Here is a 12,570-nt window from a genome sequence, read left to right on the forward strand (position 1 = left end):
TGGATTTGCACGAAACTTGGCAAAATATTAGGGACTGGTAGCCCGATGTGCCTTTGCTAGGTCTCAATATATGTGCTCCAGTGGATTTTGAGAAATTAACGTTGAAAAAAAGATATATATCTGTAACAGCGCTCCGCTTCGCGTACTTTTCGCGTTACGGAGCTTTGCGAAGCTGATTGGTTCTCCGGCGTCTGTCAACATTCCAAACAGTCCGTAGCGGCCGCCATCTTGTCCCTCGGTAGGATTGAGAGACAAGAGGAGGCCAAAGCGAAGGGGGAAATGACCATAAGGGGGCATAGTAGATCCTTCCTGACCTCTTAGGTTTGATGTACCATTTTGCCAAGTTTGGTGTAATTCCGTTCAGCCATTCAGGCTGTAGACGTATGTAAATGTCCTATGGAAAATTGCATGGGGAAAACACATTTGAAAGTGTTGAAATTTAGAACCAATTAAAATGTTACTTTGGTTTTGTATTTGTGTGTGATGAAAGTTAATTGGTTATGTATATATGTCAAATGAGAGGAAACCACAGCCATTTTGTGATACTACTGTCTGAGGTACATTTGTGAGGAATTTTTGGTGGTGAATTTCTGGTGTTTGATTTACACAGTACCAACACTTCTGCTACTTTTAAAAAGGTGAGTTGTTAATTTGTAAGGGGAACTATGTTGTACACTTGAAGATAATTTGAAAAATGTTTTCTGTTATTTATTTGCAGTCCTTCTGTTATACTAAATACTTGATGAAGTTAGTTTTATATTATGTATTACTAAAAACGATAAATGAAAGTGATTATTTTTTTCTGCAATTTACAGCAAGCAATTTCAAAATAAAATGGCTCACAATGAAGAGACCGTGGCAATTTCTTTTGAATTGTCCACTACATTGATTGAAATTGAGAGCACCAATAATGAAATATTGTCACAAGGAGGACATGACTTGTATGATTCCATTAGATTGATTGAAATGGACAGCACCAAGAATGAAATATTGTCACAAGGAGATGACTTGAATGATTCCACTACATTGATTGAAATTGAGAGCACCAATAATGAAATATTGTCACAAGGAGGAGATGGCTTGTATGATTCCATTAGATTGATTGAAATGGACAGCACCAATAATGAAATATTGTCACAAGGAGGAGATGACTTGAATGATTCCACTACATTGATTGAAATTGAGAGCACCAATAATGAAATATTGTCACGAGGAGATGACTTGAATGATTCCACTACATTGATTGAAATGGACAGCACCAATAATGAAATATTGTCAGAAGGAGGAGATGACTTGAATGATTTTTTTGATCAATCTCTTGATGGCGAATTTATCGAGTGTTTGGAGACCATAGAGTTACAAGAATCATCATTGCAGACTTTTAATGAGGAGATTCCAGATGAGATGATTGAAGAGGAAATTACTGATGAGGACATGTTACTAGTTGTTTCAAATTTAGAAAATTCTGAAGAATAAATTTATATTTAGAAATCAAAAATTGTTTGAGACATTATTTATTTTTATTTTTAATTTATGAGGTTGTAGCGAAGTGATTGTAGTATAAAATGAGACTTATAGTATAGAGTGCAACATTTTTATGTTACATGGTAAGTTTACTCATATTTACTTCCCTTCTGCCACTATATTATCTCCAATGTGTATTTGACATCTCTTCTTCATCTCCGGCCTCCTTTCTCTCACTGTGTGTCTCCGATGCATCTTATCGCTGCTATTTTGTGTAATTACAGAAGACAGTAAAATAAAATAGTTCGGAACGTGAAAAGGGGGCAAAGTAGAGTACTCCTCACCCCCTAGGCCTTTTTAGGCGGTCCCAAAAGGATCAGTTTCTGCTTTCCTGAGAGATTATGGTATGAGTTCCATATACCACAATAACTTGCATTACAACATGCAAGATATCTATCTCCTATTACCAACTTTTGGAGATATTCGCGCTAAGCGCGAATATCTCCAAAAAGTAACACCTGCCCTGAGCAGTTCTTAGCCATGTTATCCAATGGGAGGTGGATAACATGGCTAAGAGTATTAGCTCGGTAATGCATGAATATCGCTGAGTTTTTAGCGATATTCATGCATTGCGGCCGTTTATTATCGCATTTGCGATAAACCTTGATAATAGTAAGGTTTATCTTCGATAATTTCTGACGATGCTTAGTGGTAAAAAATTGGTTGGTAAGCATCGTTAGCGATAAATATCGCTTAACTTTGGTAATATGCCCCAACGTCTGTTAACGTTCGATTCGAAGGAAATGAGGAAGTGTTGAAAAACATTGTCTGCGCCATCTTGCCTTTTTTGAAATGCCACACTTTTGTCGTGCACGGCAGCCATTTTAGATGTCTTGACCAGACCCACTCTCTGCACGCTGTCGATTCGTAGCATGGCTCCTCACCCTCGTAAGCATCTCCCCCAGGCACTGGTCACCACCGCTCTCTGTCTTATGCATGGGCAATAAACCTTCCCCCATCTGCGCTGCTCTTCCCTGAGAATCACACTCTGTGCCCGCCCGACACCTCCCTTTCGCCCTATTCACTACCGCACCCTCTGACACTCCTCTTCCTCTGTGTCCGAATGTCCAGGCCGGTCCTAGGCTATCAGCTAGCCCTGCAGATGTAGTTTATGGCCCCAGCTGTAAAGAATCACCCCTCTTCAAAGGAGTTATAGTAGATCAAGGCCCACACCCGATGTGATCCGTCACAGCACACGCGTTCCTACTATCTGAAAACCATCCTGTATTGTGATTGGGGAGGGGACCGAGCCTGAAGCGGAAGATTCCAGGAATGACTCTTTGTACATCAAAGTTTTTACAATTATGTGTCACATTAAAAATATATAGCACTCCAACAAAGTAGTAGGAATATAAAACTTTAATAACATATAAATATATACAACAAAACAAAAACAGTAAAAACATTTAAACAACGAAGAGACCGTGGCAATTTCTTTTTAATTATCCAATAGATTTATTGAAATTGACAGCACCAATAATGAAATATTCTTGTCAGTAGCGGTCTGTTGTGCGAATAGTTCCAAGGCAGCAGAACGCGCTGAAATCTAGATGGCACGAAAGTGATGTCTAGTAAGTTGCCGCCCAGCAAAAAACGGCGTGGGGCGCCGCGGGGTGAGTGAGTCCAGTAGGCACCACAGCTATTCTTACCGGCATTGCAGAATTACTGCTGGGGACAATGCCTGTGCTGTAGCAGGGTCACAGCAGAAACAAAAAGGATTCTGTTGAAGATGTTGTTGGTTTCAATTTGAAAACAGTTCTGGTGTCAACTGCTATGCTAATGTAGTGGTTAATGTTTTGTTTTCTCTAGAAAATGTAAAAGAGGGGGAGGCAGTCCAAAGTTCCGTTAAAAGGGCAAAGGAAAGGATCGGTGGTTTGAACTATCAGTCAAAAAGGGGAGGGGGTGCAATAATTTTTCCTACCGGGTCACACTGTGCTTTCACCGGAAGTGAGGTCTGCAGGATTGTAGTAATTCAAAGTGAGGCTGGCGCCAGCATGGGAGCGCCGACGTCCCGCGGATACAGTTTCGTCACTCCACGGGCGATCATGGCAGTCATTCCCCATCGGGGGTCGGAGACTCCCGCGGCTCCTCTAGAATCTTCAAGGTCGTGGAGGACTACGGTGGTGGAGTCAACCAGTGACCGGGCCATTTCTTTATGTTGGGCCCGCTCTTGCCAGGTCGACAGCCATTTTGAGAGTTCGGCAGCTACCGGCGATCGCGGGGTCACATGAGCGGACGGGCTCCACCCTGCCGGGCGAGACGTTGCAGCATGGCCACAGTGGAAGAACCGTTATCTAGGTCGTTCCGAAACTGTGCAGCACTGTAGTTGTTAGGATGCCACCGCCTGGAGCGCTGAGGGTGCAGCTGGGAAGCCTCCACCTGGGGAGGCGGGAGAGGCCTGTTCGCACCGTCTCTCCCTCCCAGTGCACCCCACGGCGTCTCGCTTGAGATTTGTTATGGCCGGACCAGGCGATGAGGACGAGGGGGGGGTCGGAGGCATGTGCAAGACATCCCCTCCAGTGTTGTCGCAGCCATTATAAAAGAAAGAAGTGTCCCGTCCGTCTTCGGGCCGGGCTTCCGGTGGATGTCGGCCGGACGCCCCTGGCTCTGGCCCCATGAACGGGTTTCTTGGTTTATCGGCTGCAGCCGGATCCCGTCGGCCTCGGCCCCCCGACCGTTGGTGGTCGGACCGGAAGAGCATGTGGCGGGACTACCTGCAACTCTCAAGGGCCACCGCGGCCGGACTGGGGGAGAGAGGGGAGGGTCGAGGAGACATTCCCCCCCCCCTGCAACTGTTCAGCGTTGTAAAGGCAATCCCCTGGCCGGGTCCCGCTGGTCTCGGCCTCTCCTCCGGCTACACCCTACGTTAGGATCTCCTGGCCGAGGCGTGGCAGCAGGACCTGCCTTATATGGGCTGCTCCCGGCTGGGCGTAGCCGGAACCCTGCCCCACCTTGGAAGTTTCCAGAGTGGGGGTGGATGTTCTACTGACTTGCATTTTCCCTAGTCCCTAGGTTTCTCTTACTGTTTTTCTGGTCTCTCACCACTGGCATATTTTAACGTTTTCTTGTTTCTAGGACATTAATAGGTTTTATCATTACGTTATGTTATCGTTTCTTTGTTCGTTGTTTAATAAAAGTTCATGTTCATCAGTGGCCTACTGATTTTCGTTTTCCTATTTTTTCTTTCCAGGTTGTTTCATGGTAAAGTTTCTGTTAACAGGATACAGTGATCACTTCGTTATTATTGCATATGTCCTTTTCACTAGGGGTGCTCTCTGGTCGGGCCAGATGACGTATCTCTAGTAAATGGTCCGGGTGAAAAAGGTGCATCAATCAGTGGGGAGTAGATAGGCATGACAGATTACAACGGGGGAGAACGGTCCGCATTACGTACCCTTTCACTACTTGCAAAGATTTTCCTACGTTTATTTGCAAACAGGGAATACCTCCAAAAAGAACTAATTCCCAAACAGTCAATGTTCGGACAATCAATCAATCAATGAGGAATGAAATAGGTACGACGTGTTAAAGGCTTGCGTTACCTACCCTTCACTATCTGCAAAGGGAGATAGAATATTCCTATTCTTCCTCGTTTGCAGGTAGAGAAGATCGTTAAGAGAATTAACTTCGAACAATTCAATGCTCGATTGAAACAATCAACAAGGGGTACTGTGAACACAAATGAACGCCGCTTATATACATACGCATTGCTATTTTCAACAGGTTGTTCCTAATGTTTCTATTTTAGCGAGGTCAAAAGAGATCCCATTAGTGGCCTACTGATTTTGCTCGATTCCTTTTGTTTTTTTACACGATTTTTCGCTATCTGCAAAGACTAAACAGAGTATTGCGACTCTGTGCTTGTTTGTAAATAGAGAATGAACCAAAGAGAACAATCAATCAAATGGAGAGAGAAGCAGGCACGACGGATTACAAAGGGGGAAAGGGCTGCGTTAACTACCCTTCACTATCTGCAAAGAGAGAGTACTCCTAATAGAAATGAGGGGTGGGGGGCAGCAATCAAAGCAGATCAGTGTGCATAAACACGAAAAAAAAAATTCTTACCACGTACTTGACATTCGACAGCTTATGATATTTGCTATTAAAAAACCATTGAAATTCACTGAAAAAACCATAGGTTATAGACCATATATAGTTAGGAATTAGCATTTACAAAACCTTGAAAATTCACTGAAAAAACCATAGGTTATAGACCATATATAGTTAGGAATTAGCATTTAAAAAACCTTATTTTACTCACACAAAACCATTGAAATTCCATATATAGTTAGTTGCACTAACTATATATTGCGCACCCGCAATCCACTGCTGATGATGTCACATATTACATCATTCATGGCATGGTCAGTGACATCACTGATGACATCACTGATGACATCTCAAATGACATCACTGATGACATCTCATTTGACATCAATGACCACATCACTGATGATATCATTCATGTGACAATACAATGCATCTCCTCACATTTTAATATAACCTCTGTTTCACCCAGTGTTAAAAACAGAGTATAATTTTTGAAACCATTGACACACCAATACTAGTTACTACATACGTACTCACTGATTCCTACGTCTACACACACATTCACTCATTCACCCATACAATCATTCATACATACAATCACTCATGTTTACAACACAATCATATGCACTCATACACCTATACAGACACTCACACTCTGCCACTCATCCATGGAGTTACTCACACACCTAGTCAGTCCTGTAAAGAATCAATCACACTTCCATTTTCTACTCTATACAGTTAAACATAGAGCACCTTACGTTTTCAACCATATACTAACACATACTTACTCTCTTATACAATCATTGATACAAGTACACATTGATCTGTACAGAGTCACACACCTCCCATCCAGCCACACACACACTCAGTCTCCCATGCAAATACTTGGGCAATCAATCAATAACCCATATAGTTACTCATATAGCTACTGATCAACACATGCAGCAGTTTACAGAACAACAGACATAATGATGCACAAATTAAGACAGTTTAGTCACTAACCCATGCACTCAGTGAGACACATTTAATCACTCACTCATACATTCAGTCATGCACCTACTAAATCCTTCGTCCAGACACTTATACATCCACTCATTCTTCAATATGTAAGACATATTTTAACTTTACAGAAACATAGTCACTGGATGTTGTCATCAGTGATGTCACTGACCATGTCATGAATGATGTAATATGTGACATCATCAGCAGTGGATTGCGGGTGCGCAATATATAGTTAGTGCAACTAACTATATATGGAATTTCAATGGTTTTGTGTGAGTAAAATAAGGTTTTTTAAATGCTAATTCCTAACTATATATGGTCTATAACCTATGGTTTTTTCAGTGAATATATATATATATATACAGCACTCCGCAGTTTTGCCCCGCTCCGGGATAACCAGCCAGGGCACACCAAAAAACTCACAGACACGGAACACAGAAATCTTTTCTTCAGTTTATTTTCAGTGCGGGTATGTCAAAGACGTTTCGGCTCCACGAGCCTATATATATTTCACAGAAAAAAACCATAGATTATAGACCATATATAGTTAGGAATTAGCATTTACAAAACCTTGAAAAAACCATAGGTTATAGACCATATATAGTTAGGAATTAGTATTTAAGAAACCTTTTTTTTACTCACACAAAACCATTGAAATTCCATATATAGTTAGTTGTACTAACTATATATCGCGCACCCGCAATCCACTGCTGATCATGTCACATATTACATCATTCATGACATGGTCAGTGACATCACTGATGACATCATTCATGACATCTCAAATGACATCACTGATGACATCATTCATGACATCTCAAATGACATCACTGATGACATCACTGATGACATCACTGATGACATCACTGATGACATCACTGATGACATCTCATTTGACATTACTGATCACATCACTGATGACATCATTCATGTGATAATACGATGAACCTCTTCAGATTTTAATATAACCTTAGATACACTCAGTGTAAACAGACACTCACAGACTGTCACTCATCCATGGAGTTACTCACACACCTAGTCAGTCATGCAAAGAATCAATCACACCTCCATTTCCTCAACTATACAGTTATACACACCTTACTTATTCAAACATATACTAACACATATTTATTCTCTTATACAATCCCTGATACAAGTTCACAATGATCCATACAGCCACTCACACATTCACTGGCTCTTATGCACAGTTATTTATATATGTCAACTCTCACATGTACTGTGTTTTACATATGTACTTACTTTGACATGTAGCACTTAGATATCCATTCACTCACCAATACACTCATGCACACAGTCAACCGCCCATACAGCTGTTTCCACATGCACTTTTGAACCCATACATCTAGTGAATCAACTGCTCACACATCTATGCACAGAGTTATACACCTCCCAGCCACCCACACACACACTCAGTCTCCGATACAAATACTTAGGCAATCAACCAATAACCCATATAGTTACTCATATAGCTACTGATCAACACATGCAGCAGTTTACAGAACAACAGACATAATGATGCACAAATTAAGACAGTTTAGTCACTAACCCATGCACTCAGTGAGACACATTTAATCAGTCACTCATACAGTCAGTCATGCACCTAATAAATCCTTCATCCAGACACTTATAAATCCACTCATTCTTCAATATGTAAGACATATTTTAACTTTACAGAAACATACAGTCACTGGATGTTGTCATCAGTGATGTCATCAGTGATGTCATTTGAGATGTCATCAGTGATGTCATCAGTGATGTCATTTGAGATGTCATCAGTGATGTCACTGACCATGTCATGAATGATGTAATATGTGACATGATCAGCAGTGGATTGCGGGTGCGCGATATATAGTTAGTACAACTAACTATATATGGAATTTCAATGGTTTTGTGTGAGTAAAAAAAAGGTTTCTTAAATGCTAATTCCTAACTATATATGGTCTATAACCTATGGTTTTTTCAGTGAATTTTCAAGGTTTTGTAAATGCTAATTCCTAACTATATATGGTCCTTAACCTATGGTTTTTTCTGTGAATTTCAATGGTTTTTTAATAGCAAATATCAAAAGCTTTAAAATGTATTCTTCTTTAAATCAAAAAATATATTTTATATGTTTATTAATAAAAAAAAAATGTATTATTATGTTTTGGTTCGCTCCCGGTCCGCGAACCGGGTAGCTTCCCGTTAGCTCAATTTGGTGCCGCGACTCGGTACGCGAACCGGTAAACGTTCCGTTTGCGCAACTGCCGCGTTAGAAATCAACATCGTGACGCGTCGCGGAAGCGCGACGTATCGCGTTGCCGCGTAATGCGTCTTATGACGCACCGCGTTAGCGCACCCGGAAGTGCTCCGGAGCGCGAACCGAGGCGCGGAGCGCAGCTCCCCGGAAGCGATCCGGGGCGCGGCCCGCAGCGCGTAACGTAAGCGTAACAGGTCATGTGACTTGTTAATAAAACTTTTTATTGGTTCATTTCACTTTTGGTTTCCTAATGATGTAAGGCTAGGTCATGTGACCTAAAAATAACACTTTTCATTGGTTTAGAACTATTTTTTTTCCAAAATGATGAAAGCCCCCACCTTTTTTCTCACTCTGACTTTCAACTTTGTGAAAGGAAGACCTATTTTGCTTACTAGAAAATGGCTTCAGTAGTAGCTGCAGCTGGTGCACCCCCACCACCACCACCACCTCCTAGGAAGAGAGGACCACCTCCACAGTTCCTTCCCAACACAGAGTAGGAAGAGGACGAAGAAGAGGAAGAGGAAGTACAGCCAAGACAGTTTTTACGTGAGGAGCCCCGGATATCTCACCACAAAAATAGTTTTATTTGGCAGTTTTTTTCTTTTCCTCAAGGACAAAAAAAAGTGAATGCTCGCTATGTGACATGCCTCATATGCAAAGAAGATTTATCTAGAGGCACAAATAAAAAGTATAGTTTCGGCAACTATACTATGCACCGTCATATGCAGAGGTGGCATCCACTGAATTACAGCGTGGCAGAGATGCGTGACCTCCAAGACAACCCACCAACTCCTGTGGCCAGTACATCGGCACAGGTAACTCTGTCGGGGCCAGAGGCACGGGAAACAGTGCCAAACATTCAACAGAATTTTGTGCACATGAAGATAGTGTGTCTTTATTGTGGTAACCTACTCTCATGTGCAAATATGAGTATCAATTTGATAAACAGAGCATTTGAAAACCACAAGTGCTCAAAACGCCCCAAAAAAAAAAAATTTTTTGCTCCTGTTGAGCCCTTTCTAATGCCTGTTTTTCGTTGTTTCCCCCCAAAAAAACAAAAAAAAACATAAAATTGTTCAAAAAATACAAAAAAAACAAAAAATGTTCAGAAAAATAAAAAAAAAATATAAAACAACAAAAACATTAAAAAAAAGTTCTTTTCAGAACTACCTCCCCTTTATAAAAAAATTGCTAGAATGTTTAGCACTCTGGCAACCTCTATTTCTTTTGGTTCGCTTCCAGGTGCGCTCCCCGGTACGCGAACCGGGAGCGAACACAAAACATTTAAAAAAAAAAAGAAGAGTAAGTATAAGGGAAGTAAACAGAGAGTAATGTTAAAAGAAAGACAGCTATATGGACTAAACCAGAGATACTGTTTAATAGATCTATTTACCGAAGAAAAGATGGAAGAGGGTATAATTGTGAAAAACAAAATAGATAAGGAAGTGAAAGAAAAAAAGGAGAGTAGAAGAATAACAAAGAAGAGTTTCTTAGAGAATGTGAGTGAATGTTCAAAATAAGATTAAAACATGTGGAATAACACAGAGAAAAAACAGAAAGCAGAAAAGAAGAAGTAACAGAAAAGGAATAATTGAAACAGCAAAGAAATGTAAATAACATAGGGGCATATTATCAACATAGGCGATAAAAGTTTCGCAGCTTTTATCGGCAGAAATGTGTCGCTAAAGCCGCTTTTGCGGCAGAAAACTGCCGCTAAAGCCGCTTTTGCAGCAGTTTTCTGCCGATAAAAGCAGCAATAATTTTATTGGCTGTGTTCATAATATGCCCCTTAGTGTGCTTCAACTACACAGAGAAAGCATAATGAACAAGTAGTGAAAGAGTGATCAGTCAGAGACACTAAGAGTAATAGAGACGGAGTGAGTGAACAAGAGTGAGGAACTATGAGAAGAGAGGGACTGAGAAAAGGAGTGGAAGGAGTAGAGTAAGTAAGTAATAGAGAAAGGAATGAGGGAAGTAGCAAAGGCAGGAAAGTGAGGGTTAAAGAAATGAAGCAGTGGAACTAATAGTAGTTAAATGTGATAGAAATGTAATGAAAAGAGTACAAAACATTTACCTTATAATTGTCGTTAACTTAGTCACTTGTTATTTTTATACTTTCAATCTGTGAAAGAGAGAACAAACATTTGAAAAATATTAAAACATGTATTTAAAAATTAGAAAAGACAAGGGAAAAGATTGAAGGACAAACAGTTTTTCAACAACTTTGACACTTACAGAAGCCTCTGCTTCTCCAGGCCCCCTACACAGTCCTAAAAATATACATTTTAAACTAACAGTATCTTGATGCAGATGAAGTGAGGCCTATCTTGGAACATGGTGCATCTTTTGCACTGCTGTTGTCTCACAAAAGTGACGCAATGGCAGCGCAAAAGAGGTGCACAATCATCATAAAACTGTTCCTAACATTTTAAATGATTGTTTCAGGATGCCAATAAGATGTGTCCTATCCAGACGTTTGTTTCAGGTGAGGCCTACTCAGGGTTGCAGATGAAATTTAGGCTTGTTGAAGAGTACAGAGGAGATAATACATGTGCAGGCCTACCAATAAAGTGAGTCATGTCCACTGCACTCTTGAACAAAGTTCAGACCTCCTCTGTTTCCCTGGACAGGCCTAAACTTCATCTGCACAATGTGATTCGTAATGTTAGGAAACACAGGTAATGTATTTGAAAAACGTGCAATTTCTTTTCCTCATTTCACAATCACATCACCTGTCTTTCCTTTGCTTAGGTATCTCATAGTGTAGATGGAGTCTAGCATATCAAAGAGTACACAGAAGTTGAGCACTGTATACAACAATTTTGACATTTACAGAAGATTCAGCTTCTTATCTTGTTGGAGATGAAGTGAGGCCTGTCTTGCAACATGGTGCATCTTTTGCATCACTGCTGCATCAGTTTCATGTGGCACGGGACTTTACAGCATGACACATCTTCCTAGATGCATCAAGTTGTAAATATGTTGCCACATAGCAAATCTTTTGCACCGCCGCTGCGTCACAAAAGTGACGCACAGTGGCGCAAAAGAGGCACACACCTATCATGAATCTGTCCCTAACATTTTAAATGATTGATTCAGGATGACGATAAGGTGTGCCCTATCCAGAGGTTTGTTTGAGGTGAGGCCTACTCAGGGTTGCAGATGAAATTTACGCTTGTTGAAGAGTACAGAGGAGATAATACATGTGCAGGCCTACCAATGAAGTGAGTCATGTCCACTTCACTCTTGAACAAAGGCCAGACCTCTTCTGTGTCCGTGGACAGGCCTAAACCTCATCTGCACAATGTCATTCGTAAAGTTAGGAAACACAGGTGATGTAATTGAAAAATGTGGAATTTCTTTTCCTCATTTCACAATCACATCACCTGTCTTTCCTTTGCTTAGGTATCTCATAGTGCAGATGGAGTCTAGCATATCAAAGAGTACACAGAAGTTGAGCACTGTATACAACAATTTTGACATTTACAGAAGATTCAGCTTCTTATCTTGTTGGAGATGAAGTGAGGCCTGTCTTGCAACATGGTGCATCTTTTGCATCACTGCTGCATCAGTTTCATGTGGCACAGGACTTTACAGCATGACACATCTGCCTAGATGCATCAAGTTGTAAATATGTTGCCACATAGCAAATCTTTTGCACCGCCGCTGCGTTAAAAAAGTGACGCACAGTGGCGCAAAAGAGGCACACACCTTCATAAATCTGTCCCTAACAT

Source organism: Lissotriton helveticus, chromosome 4_1 (assembly GCF_964261635.1).
Source record: "Lissotriton helveticus chromosome 4_1, aLisHel1.1, whole genome shotgun sequence".
Lineage (NCBI taxonomy): Eukaryota > Metazoa > Chordata > Amphibia > Caudata > Salamandridae > Lissotriton > Lissotriton helveticus.